Source organism: Manis javanica, chromosome 12 (assembly GCF_040802235.1).
Source record: "Manis javanica isolate MJ-LG chromosome 12, MJ_LKY, whole genome shotgun sequence".
Taxonomy (NCBI): Eukaryota; Metazoa; Chordata; class Mammalia; order Pholidota; family Manidae; genus Manis; species Manis javanica.
In genome coordinates this window covers 89,029,767-89,042,255 of record NC_133167.1, presented here as the reverse complement: position 1 = coordinate 89,042,255, position 12,489 = coordinate 89,029,767, and the positions used below count along the sequence as shown (strand labels likewise).

Genomic DNA, 12,489 nt, shown 5'->3' with positions numbered 1-12,489 from the left:
AAGGGGAAAAAATGTGGAAGAAGTAGAGGAGAAGACTGCTGAGAAATAAAGTATCTTCTGGTGGTGTGTGAATGGGGGTATGAAACAATGACCTCATGGTTGCTTCACTGATGATATCTATTCACAAATTAAAGAAAAGCACATGGACTCCCAGCACCAAAAACAAGTACATCTACCTCTGATACATAAACCTGGAGAAAGGAGGAAAATTAAGATCAGAGAAAAAAGGACAAACACCAAGGCAATGAAGGTTCAAATCTCTGCTCCACAGTAGGTGGAGACACTGTACCTTTAATGTGCTTGATAAGTAATTTCTTCATTTTTTCATCATCTCATTCATTTCTCCCTCATAACACAGACCTTTTTGTAGTTGTAGATTTTGCATTTTTGTAGTTGAAGATTTTGCCATCATTCTCAGCATGCAAATGGGTTAGCTGCTGAACAATTTTTTTTTATTATTTCAAAAGAAACCTGATTTAAAAAAATACACAGACATTCTTAGAGTTGCATCTCAGAATAATTGATGAAAACAGCAAACTGTGCTTCAACTTTACTTTTTTCCATATTTATTAGTTGTGTTGACTTCTATTTAGATCCTAATGATACACAGACAACTTGGAATGTTTTCTTTTCATTGTTAAAAAAAATGAAGAAAATCTTATTATTATCTAAAAAAAGTATTAATTGTCTGCTATTATCAGATGACTTGAACCTGTATTTCTTGAGGGTGGGCATACATACATACTACATTAAGAGCAGTCACTTTGACCTATTTCTAGAGGATGATTTCCCCCTATTTCTAAATCTTTTGCTTGTGGACCTCACATTTCTTGTTCTTTCCTCTCTTATCTATTTTTCAGATGTGTCTAGAACTTTCAACTTGATTCTACACATTTCCAGCTAGGAGCTAAAAGTGAGCACTCTGACTAAACTTTAGAATCTCCATCTATCTCCTTCCAGTTGCCTGGATAAAGAAGCTTTGTTAGGTTAACTTAATTTGAGATATTTATCTCTCTATCAACTTATGGGCTGTGTTTCTTCAAGGCTTGGGAAATTATTTCGATGGTCAGAAAAAGAAGTAAATTGACATTAATGTTCAACCATACTCTGTGTTTAACACTTGCTTACAACATTTGTCATAGCTTTTGCCTTTTGTCTTGAAATGCTTAGTCCATTTCTTTAAAAGTAAAAATTGAAATGTTACCTCTCCCTGCTCAAGGGAAGAACCTCTGTTATTCCTCTGTATTAATAGTAAAAAGATGAAGGGAATCTCTTAAATTTACCAAAAATGTTTTACTGTTTTCATCTTTGGATCTTTTCTATTACTTATTTTTTCATTCAGACAGAGAGGTGTTGCTTGGGAAAGATATAATTTTACTTTGAAGAATTTCCCTAGAAACCTGATTCCAGTAATAGATTCCTTCCATTTAAGAAACTTTGTCAGGTTTTAGTCTGTGGAGAGGAACTAACGGAATCAATCTCTCTATCTCCTATATCTCCATTTATGCATGTCTCTTTTTCTCTGTCTTTCCTCTCTCTTCTCTCCCCTTCTTATATATTCTTTCTTGTTATCAAATTATTTCTCTGATCCATTTCTTACCTTCCTCTTTTTCTTTTGATAAAAGGTGTCTTCGATCCATTTGCATGGGAGAGGGAACTCTAGAAGCCTTTCTAGACACAACAGAAAAGTACTAGTTACAATGATTTCTTGATTTCTTGTCTTTCTTTAACCAGCCAGACCACCAAAACTACCAGCTCATTTCCCTTCTTTTCTAGCTCCCCATGAGGCCCAAAGGTATACAGTATGTTGGCAAAAGGAATTTAAAAGTGGACCACTAGTAGACATTGTGGAACTACTGTCTATATTCTTTATACTGTACTTTCATCCCTGTGATGAACTTATATTATGATTGAGATTTTGTGTATTTTTATCCCCTTCACCTCTCTCACACATCCCCCTCCGCCCCCCCCATGGTGACCACCAGTCGCTTCTCAGTATCTGTGAGTCTATTGCTGTTTTGTTCATTTGTTTTGTTTTTAGATTTGACTTATAAGTGAAATCATATGGTATTTATCTTTCTTTGCCTGGCTTATTTCACTTAGCATAATACCCTCTAGGTCCATCCATGTTGTTGTAAATGGCAAAATTTCTTTCTTTTTATGACTGAATAGTATTCTATTGTGTGTATGTGTGTATACATATATATATATATGTATACACACATATATACATCATATTTTCTTTATCCTTTTTTATCTTTTGTTGCTTTTGATGCCATCATTGTCATAGTTTGCAGTCCCCTGGCAGCTATTAACGTTCCTGCCATTATCTCTCATAAGATGGCAGACATTTAGACTGAACTATAGGAACAATGCAATTAGCAAATGAGTAACATCAATTTCTTCAACATTCAGAGTTATGGAAAAGATTATTTGGAATTGTTAATTTTAAAAGACATAAAGTAATAGCTTTAAATATGGTTTCTTTAATATTTAAATAAAAATATAACATGACAATTCTCAAAAAAGTCTTTTAAGCAAATATAATCAGTGGAGTACTGAAGTTGGCCCATACCCGCTAGCAAAAGCTGATTATTATGTTTTCAGAATTTTGACAGCAGGTTGTAAAATACAGACATTATTATTTAAAGTTAAATTATAGAAACTTAACTTGAAATAAACTATATTAAAACAATGGTAATGAAAACTCAGACTTGTTACTTCCTAATTATTTTACTACATTTTACTATTATCTATGCTTTCCAGGTTACTTAAATCTATGTCTTATGTATAGTGGAAATTCTGTAAAACATTGTTCTAGGGCACATCTCTTCCCAGTCCTGCATTCAGTACGGCCACAGTGGTAGCCTGAAATTGGTCATTGTGAGTCTATCTACACCACAGAAATTGGCAAATGTTAGGAATCAGGGATTTCCCCCCAAAGTGCTAATTTACCAACACATCACTGTATATAATTATTCCTATTATATAGAGGAAGCAGAGGGTCAGAAGGTGAAATCATCTTGCAAGGAGATCAAGGTTCTGCCATCATTGGTCACAGGATACCTAAAGCATTGAACATTTGGGTGATGTTGTTAGCCATTAAGCATGAGTTACGAACAGGAATCTCTAATCATTCTCCAGTCTTTCCCTTCTCTCCTCACCTAAACCTCTCAAAATATCACTTCTACTTTTATCACCTCCATCCAGTTCATTCCTCAGCCAATGCAGTGTATTTTGGGATCTTCTGCTCACAAATTTCACACTCTACCAAAGTGCCACAATGTCTCAAGTTACATCACACCTAGAAATTCACAAATTAACTTCTACTCAAGTGTGACTCTCAGATAGAAAAGCCTTAGAACACCATGTGAAATTTGGGTACGTTGGACTTTGTGTGAGTACCAAATGGGCATGGTGGAAAAGCATAAATAGTGCAAAAGAGGAAGTGTGTTTGTTAAGGCTGGGTTCCTGCAAGGCCATGTATGTGGAGGTGTTTATAATGACAAACTTTACCTCTTTTTTGTTCATAGTGGATCTGGCTTTAACATTTTTATTTAGTAACAATAACATCTAAAGGCATCCTTCAAAAGGACATTTAAGGGGATTGCTGAGAATCCTGTAGATGATTCCAAAATAATTCCCAAATAAATATCAGTATTATCATTAATTTTCACAATTATGATCATAGTCACCATATCTTCTTTTCCATTTGTAGTATGCCTTTTATTTTAAAAAATGCTTTCACATAATTTTACATACAAATCAGGTAAAGCCTTTTAAAATCTTGTTTTATTGTTGGATATATTAAGGCTTGGGAGAATAATTTATCCTGGATTTCATATGCAAGTTGATTCATGTGAAACTTGACATTGGCTTTAAATATCAGCTCCAATGCTAGCATTTAGTGGATAATTAATTATTTTATGTCAAATTCGGTAGTAGATGCTTATATCCTTATACTATCTTATTTGTGTACCTCAATATAAATATTATTACTCATATTTTATAGATGAGGAAACTGGGACATAAAATAATTGGATGATTTATCTGAAATGCTTTTATAAATTAATGTTAGAGCCAGGAATAGAGCCCAGCTCTGTCTGACCTCAGAATAGATGCTATGCATCATCAACTTCAAACTAATCGATGCAATGTGATCCTTGGTGAGGGATTTGGAAACTTACCACCATAAGAAAAAGCAGTAGAGAAAATCCCAAATTACCCTAGTTCTTTGTCCTCAAGCTCTGACATGTAGTCACCAGTAGTTCTTGGTCACTAAAATATAGTCTCAAAACTTCATTTAATTGGGTGAAGTTTAAAATGCAAACACCAGAATGTCTCTGAATAACATTTAATGTTTCCTTTTCTACTCCATGGATCCTTTTATTCCAAGAGAAATCTTCAGGCAGAATTTCATGGAAATGTAAGCCAAAACTTTGAGGGTAAATGTGTTGATTGCTCTAACAGGTAGAACTTTAAAGATAAGCATAAATCAAAGTAGACTATTATTCCAGATTCATTATTGTAGGTTGATCAACAACAAGTTACCATGAAGGAGTGTTCACAACTCTAAGTCTTGGCTTTCCTCCCGAAGAAGAAGGTGCACTATGCTATTCAAAGGCACTTTCTTAGAAGTGAGAGAGAATGTCCTTGGGGAATGCTGGGCTTACGGGTAAGGGGCAATTTCCTGCTTTCATGTTCTGTTGATGATAACTCTGTATTTTAAAAGGTCACTTGATTTCATAATCTTCTAATGGAAAATCAGATCTTCCTGAATACACATGGTTTACTCTCCCTACTATAAATCAATCATATATTATGGTGCTCTAGCTACTAATGCTGTGTGGCTTCTTACTCCAAAACTTAGCTGCTTAAAACAATCATTTGATTTTGCTCACAGTATTACAGATTAGGAATTCAAGAAGGGCTTGACTGAGTAATTTTCACTTGGTAGGTCTCCTGTCTAATTGCAGTCAGATGTTGAGTTGGGGCTAGTGTCATCTGATGTCTTGATGGGTTAGATAGACCTACAAGATGGCTCAACTGCACAGCTGGGGATGCTGACCAGAGCACTTAAATATGCAGCCTCTATAGCCATGAAAGTCCTACTGTAATCAGCCTTGGCTTCTTCCACTTGATCCTTGGCTTCTTCTAGGATGGATGTTCCAAGAGAATCAGGTGGATACTTTTCTAGCTTCAGGAGTCATGTAGCATCATTTCTCTTGCATTCTATTGGCAAAGTAGTTATAAACCTACCCAGATTGAAGAGAAAGGTTCATAGATCCCTCTTGACTGAGGCATGTCAAAGGATTTGGGATAGTATCAAAATGTATTTATAGAAATATAGGAATAATAGCTATCTCAGTTTGCTGATTATATAACAACACAGCAATTTCCACTACAAAATTTAAAACCAGAGCCATCCATTTAGCTCACTAACGTGCAGTTAGTAATTTATACTGGGTGTGGCTGGGATATTCTTGTAGTCTTTGCTGGGCTTCCTCTCATGCATCTGTGGTCAGTTGTGCCAACTTTGGTCTCTCTGGGGCCTCAGTTTGGCTGCATTTGTTTCTAGTCTGTGTGACTGCCTCTCTTCCTACAAGTGCTTAGCTTGTTGCCATGGCAAAAGAAGTCCTGAGATTGTGGAAGCACAACCTCTTGAGACCTACATGAAAAACTGGCACATCATCACTTGTGCTAGCCCAAGCATTGGCAAGGCTGAGGCAGATTCTAGGGGTGGGGAACAGCATCCATTCTTTAGTGGGAGCTGCTGTATGGTAACTTTCTAAGGAGCATCAGGATAGGGACAGTGATACTTGTAGCCATTAAAAAAAATAATCTATTACAATAGTTAATCCTCATGTAGTGTTTGTGCCAGAAAGTGTTATGATTATTTTAAATCTATGGTTCATTTACTCTTCAAAACAACCCTAAATGTAGATATTGTCATTATTGATGTTTTGTAGATGAAAAAACTGAAACACAGAAAATATAAGTGATGTGCCCAAAGTCACACAGTTAGGAAATGCTAAAATAATATTCCTACTCAGGCAGTCTGGCTCCAGAGACTGTGACTGTAACTTTCATGTTACACTGTTAGTAAATTATCTTTTTATAGGGATGACATTGTGATGTGATCAGCTAAATGCTGATGGTTTATTTTCATATACAAACAAAAGGGTCAAATACTACCAACATAAGATTTTTTGGTCAGTACTGGTTCTCTAGACCACAGAGCATGATCTTTTAAACTATTTTGTCATGTAAGTAACATTCAAGTGTATTCAGTGTGTATCATTAAAGCCACAAGATTTTATTTCATGCGCGAAGAAGGTAGCATAGAGGGGTGGTACAATCTTGAAACTAGAAGAACTGTGTGCTTGCTTTCTTAGTTTTAGTCTCTCATTTATCAAGTGAGATAGTTAAACTGAATAATCCCTGGCTCCAAAGTACTCTAAAATCTAAGGCCCATCAGCATCATAGTTACATGTTGATGTAAAGGTATTTAAGGATTATATATAATGAGGATAAAAAAATGTACTACTAATTGATAGTATAATTCTGAATTTTGATTTTCTGTATATTCTTCAAATATGTCTTAAACCATTTCCTTTTCTAGTTCCTAGGTAAGACTAGTTCCCAGTCCTGTTGAGAATTAAAAATATACCATTTTCTTATAAAATGCAGCCCTTGGGCAATAATGCATTCATATAGCATATTAATGGATATTCGGATAGGCATTTCAATGATGATTGTTATAGCAAAACAATAAGTAATAATAATGGTAATAATAATGGGACCATGCAATGAAGAAGAGAGGTACAAAGGAGAAAAGATGAAAAGAGAGGAAAGATAAGTAGAAAATGAGAAAAAATAGAAGTGGCTCAAAATGACATCTGTTTGGCTATAAAACTGGTTGGTGAAACTACTAGAAACCTTCATTGGCATGAAGCTATTTAGCAAGTGTTTGTATCCTCTGGGGAAATGTGGGAAGATATCTGTGGTTTTTCTGACTGTCCAGGCAGGTGTATCTCAAGGGAGATACCAGCACCTAGACAGATATTGATGGTGCCTTCCATTACTCTGCCACCTGGAAGCAAGAAGCTCAGCATCTCCATTTATTGAAGCTTATTTTAAAAGTAAAGTAGAGAAATGATCTTTTACCTAAACAAGCACAGGCAAAACCACAGGATGAAATATTAGAAAGAGCAGTGGTGTAATAGACAGTGAAGGATATCCTTGTACAGACTGTGGCTGTTTGATATCACTAAACCTTCATTTTCTCATCTCTGTAAATGGGGAGTGGGTTGGAGTAGCGGGGAGGAGTGGAAGGATATTGCCCTGGATGAAAAGTAAAATAATTTTCTAACTAATTTCTGACTTTGTTAAATTGATGACAAAATTCCAATTTCAGCATCACGGCAGAGCCTCTAACATAAACACTTAGAAATGAATGTTTTAACCAGCATGCTTTTAATTATCAGTTTACAAGTTTCTGAAAATTTAACCATTAACTCTTACCAGCCTGTATGAGCTGGCTTCAGCATACATTAACACATCCCAAGGTGACAGAAATAATTTATACCGAGAATAAGAGCTGTCAACCTGGACCAAATACATACAAGTAGATAGAGGACTTCGAAGTTAGGGGCTAGGATTTTAATGTACATACAGAATAAGAGATGTGGCTCTAAGCCCATGAGAGACTGATTGCTGAAACAGACACAGCAAAAAATGGGGATCCCTTACCAGCTGCCCAGTTTGTCAGGTGAATAAGAAAACACTGTTAAGTCCCAGGAAATGACATGAAAGCCGATCTCCTTTATGTTTTGGGTAAGAAAAAAAATCTCCAATTAAGAACTAAAACTCAAAGCTCACACTATGCCCATGTATGGAATACAAATTCACACTCCATGTACAGACATGAATTCTAAACTGATAAATTAGAAATCTAAATACTGATCCTGGACAGGTGAATTCTCAGAGGTGCCCAGTAGAAGCCAAACAAAATTGCTCTCTGGGGTTTCTACAATATAGGAGGAAAGGGATTCACTCAGGAAAGAAAGTACATAAGCTGCAAATAAACACTCATTCAAAAATTACAAACCACCAGAGGAAATGAACTATGATGAAGGGAATCAGAAGATACAATGAACTGCAGGATTAGTATTCTAAAAACTTGGGAGTAAAATTGTCTAAAAAGATAAAAGTTTAAAACAATAAAAAAGTTAACAGATTAAAATGCAAGAAAGGAATAATGATTAACATTTAGAGAAAATGAATGAAATAAAATGTTGGAAAAGAAAGTATTAATTGAAATTAAAAACTCAATGGAGACTCCCATTTCTGGAAGGATGGAGCAGATGCACTTTCCCTGTTCTTCCAAATACAACTACAATGAAAAAAATACATATAATGTAAAATATAGTGTGATATAATGATATTACATTTTATTCTAATATATATTATATCATAAGATTGGCCCTTGAACAACGCAAGGGTTAGGAGTACAGACCCCTTAACAGTCGAAGTCCACATAAAGCTTTTCACTTCCTCCAAATTTAACTGCTAATAGTTAAATTTGGCCAGAAGGCTTACTGATTAGCACATAGTTTGTATGCTTTATACACTGTATTCTCACAATAAAGTAAGCTAGAAAAAAGAAAAATTTGTTTAAATTGTTGCAAATCTCCAAAAAATGGCAGAGCTCATGAAACTGTTGGTAAAAAAATAAAAGGTACAAATAGAAGTGTCGGAAATGAAGAGGAACATAAGAAGAGGTAGGTCATAAATCTTTCTTAAAAAGAATTAATTGTTCATTATCCTCTTCATCTCTGTAAGATTTTAATCTCCACCCACTACATTTGACTAGCCTGTTCATATGTGTTCATCTGCCTCTCCCTCAGTGACTTTAAAAGTGATCATGTGACATGCCTTGGCCAATGGGATGTGACATTTCCCCCATCTGAGCTGAAGATTTAACTGTGTGTATGTGTGATTTGACTGTCTGTCACATCCAGAGAAAAGCCTTTCCAAGATTATAGATTCTGCTTCACTCTGAGTCCTGGGGTGAGAAAATTCATAGGGCCCAGTAATGACCAGCAGAGCAGAGGTCAAACACAGCCCTAAATACAAGGTGAGTGAGCAAGAATTAAGTACCTTTTTACATTAATTACTGACATATTAGGGTTATTTGTTATGATAGGAAAAGCTGACTAATAAACCAAAAATCAAATCTTAGGCTTTATTTCTTCTCATTATACACAGTAATCTTTGAGCAATCTTATCCATGCTCTTACCATGAAAACACTGAAGAGTCTAAATGTCTATTTCAAACTTTGATCTTTCTTTTGAGTTTTAGACCCATACTTTCATCTGCCAACTTTGGCTCAAAGGACATTTCATTTGAAGAAACTTCTAAATCCTTTCCCACTGCACTTGTGCAGCCAAAGTTATATGTTCCTACTCTGTGCTTTGCCACCACCTTTCCATACCTTTATTTATAATATTTACCTCATTGTAATGCAATCATTGATTTACGTATGTTTTTTTACCACTAGACTGGATCATTTTGGGAGTAGGGAACTTATCATTTCCAGGCTGTGATACAACTTAGAACACATAGTCATGCTTTTTAAATATTTGCTGAAATAATGTGATGGTAAAAGTAATATTGGATTAAAAGATAAATATTATCACTATTTTAGGAAAAAATCTGTATTTCTACACATTGGAAACATACCATAAAACAACAAGTATGGCTAAAAATAAAAAAGAGCTATAATTTTGAAGTAGAAAATTTATTTCCTACTTAGATGCACGCAGATCATTTTCAATAACAGGAGATACAGCCCCAAATATTCAGTATCAATTTATGAAATTCTGTTGATTTTTCACTTATTGTTTCAAAATCCCCAATTTTATATCAAGTACACAGAATCTATTTTGTTTGGGAGAAGGAATGGAAAGAAGAGAGAAGGTAAAGAGGGACGGAACCTCTTTATTGACAATCTATTTTATGGGACTGTATATTAGGTATTTTTTTATTGTCTTATTTCATTCTTTTCGGGACCTTCATGATATGTATTTGTAGAGGTAGGCTGGTTTTCAGAGAAGTTAAATCACTCACCCTAGGCTACTCATCTAATAATGAGCAGAGCCAGAATCTGTGTCCTGATTGCACATCTAGCAGCCTTGTGCTCATTCACTCTGCCATCTCTTTTGCTCATGCGTGTACCAAGAGGTTACCATCCTTGCTTATACAACCACATAAGAGGAAGGAAGACAAAATGTTGTGCTATATAAAACTAATCAGCAACTGGAGAGAAATAAAGTGGGACCCACCAAGGAAATTATGGCTCCTTCTTCCTGAGTGAACTGCTTGTTGATATGATACTTCCTCATGTTTTCAGTGATTGGTCTGTGATTTATTGCCTCAATATGAATATGGGTTTGAGTGTTTGAATGCCAAAGGAGTTTCCTTAGACTGACAGTGTGAACTAATTTTCAGCCATTAATTACATGTCCAGTACTATTTTCTTTCTGGCACCTAAAGGGCTACGTTATAGGCTCACTGACCTGCTACATTTAATTTGAAGAAACAAATCCACTTTTGAAATAATGAAGATCAAAAACATTATTAGAAAGAACTCCACGTTCACCTTTGGAAGTAAAAATAGTGACTATGGTTTGAAATGCTTTTCAGTGAGGACACATTAGGATAGAAATCATTATTACAATAGAAATATCTCTGGATTTTGGACACTGCAGGTTTTTTTCACCTACAGTTTTTTAGAGCAAAGACCTTCTGAAATACTCAAATATTTTAATAAGTTTTGTAATCTAATGATGGCATTTTGTTTCTCACCAACTTCTTTTGGTTATGAGCTTTCCAAAAGGCAAAGCTGAAGAAGGTGAAAAGATAAGCAAGCTGCTTGGCACGGTGATGCAGTGGCCCCTTCAGCTTTAACCCTGAGGTTCTGTGCTCTTTTAAGGTGCCCTCCTTTCCTCTTCAGACTCATCATAACACTGTGCTTACCCATTTCCTTTTTTGGAAGTATTTATTTGTCTAAATAGAATATTAAACTATTTGTTACTGATACATTGATTTAATATTAATGAATGCCCACTATGTGCCTGTTGGTTTTCTTTGTGTGTGTGAGTGAGACAAGTGCCATCAGGAACATGAAACAGAAAATGAAATTGCAACTGGGGACATAAGGACTAGGGATGTTTTAGACAGGGTAATCAAAGAAAGCTTAAATAAAATTTGAGCTGAGTCCTGAACTGTGAGAAAAATGTACAGGAAGTACAAGAAGCAGGTGCGGGAAGCAGAAAGAACAGTAAACGCTCTCAGAATTTTTGAGCGAAAGAAAGAAAACCAGTGGTAAGAGTTCAAAATGATGCAGACCATTTAGGGAAATATAGTCATGTTGAGGATTTTGCATTTTATTCTACTTGCAGTGGAAAATCACCAGTGAGTTTAACTAAAGGAGTATATAGTATGATAAAAAATAGACAGTTAAAATCTAACAACAGAAGATTCAAACTTTGTATTTACTATTGTCTTAGAAGTAAAGGATCAGCAGTAATTATGGAGGTGGCACAATTTGTGTGTTTCTTTCATTTCCATTTTTTCCGCTGGAAAGCCCAAGATTTGGCTTAATGTTTTTGCTATGGAAAGAATCAAACCTGTGTGAAACCCCTCTGGACTGGTGGTTTTCCTGCATATGTCAGTTGAGTCTGATGCCAAGTGGCGATTGAAATAAATACAGCATATTAGTTCAATCATTGGAGCATTTTCTCTCTGACTGGGGGTGGTGGATATCAAGTGAATTGGGTGAATTGTGGAGTTATTTGCTAACTGGAAGCTGTGACTAGAATGTCAACCCAGACATGGACTGAAAAGGTGGCAGCCCTTTGAGTAAGAGTCCCAGGAATAACAGCTCATGAACTTACCCCGCAGCCTATGTTCCTTGGCAGTAACACGTGCTCTCAGCTGCGTTGGCAGGAACCGTGTGGCCATCTGTCCTAGAGCAATGGGTTTCTGTGGTGTCCTGTCATTCAGTTAAAACTGCTCACAGATCAAGCAAAAGGATGAAGTGCTTCACATTTTTCACCTCTTTATTTAAAGAAGGAATGATATCTGGGTAACCTGCAGACAGAATACAAGGGCACATTCGTCTGAGATTGCCTGGAAGCAGCAATTTGGAAAGTTAATGCAGATTTCAAGTTCAGAGTGTCTGATTTGTAGGTTTTCCATTTCCATGGTTATTCTGTAACACATTAGGCTACTGATAATGTCTATTTGAGGACAGTTGCATATTCACCTCATCTGAAATGTGATCCTTTTGTCAGTGTTATGTAACACTGGGAGAATGAGAAATATTATTAATTTCTTTGTATATATGAGATATTAAAAGTTTGAATCTAAGGGGGTCAGTCTTGCCTTTTTAATGTTATGCATTTCTTATTGCTGCCTTAACA

The 12,489-nt window shown here is 35.7% G+C and overlaps 1 long non-coding RNA gene across 1 annotated transcript in view; it reads right to left on the bottom strand.

Annotated features, from left to right (window-relative positions):
* Positions 1-279: 279 nt before the first annotated feature.
* Positions 280-12,489, bottom strand: part of LOC140845200 (uncharacterized) — a 66,679-nt gene continuing 54,469 nt past the window's right edge. Inside the window, exons 4-6 of the long non-coding RNA XR_012123971.1 lie at positions 11,962-12,157; positions 1,601-1,671; positions 280-471 (exon numbers count right to left, since the gene is read on the bottom strand). This is a non-coding gene — a long non-coding RNA (uncharacterized lncRNA). The remainder of the gene's footprint in view (positions 472-1,600; positions 1,672-11,961; positions 12,158-12,489) is intronic.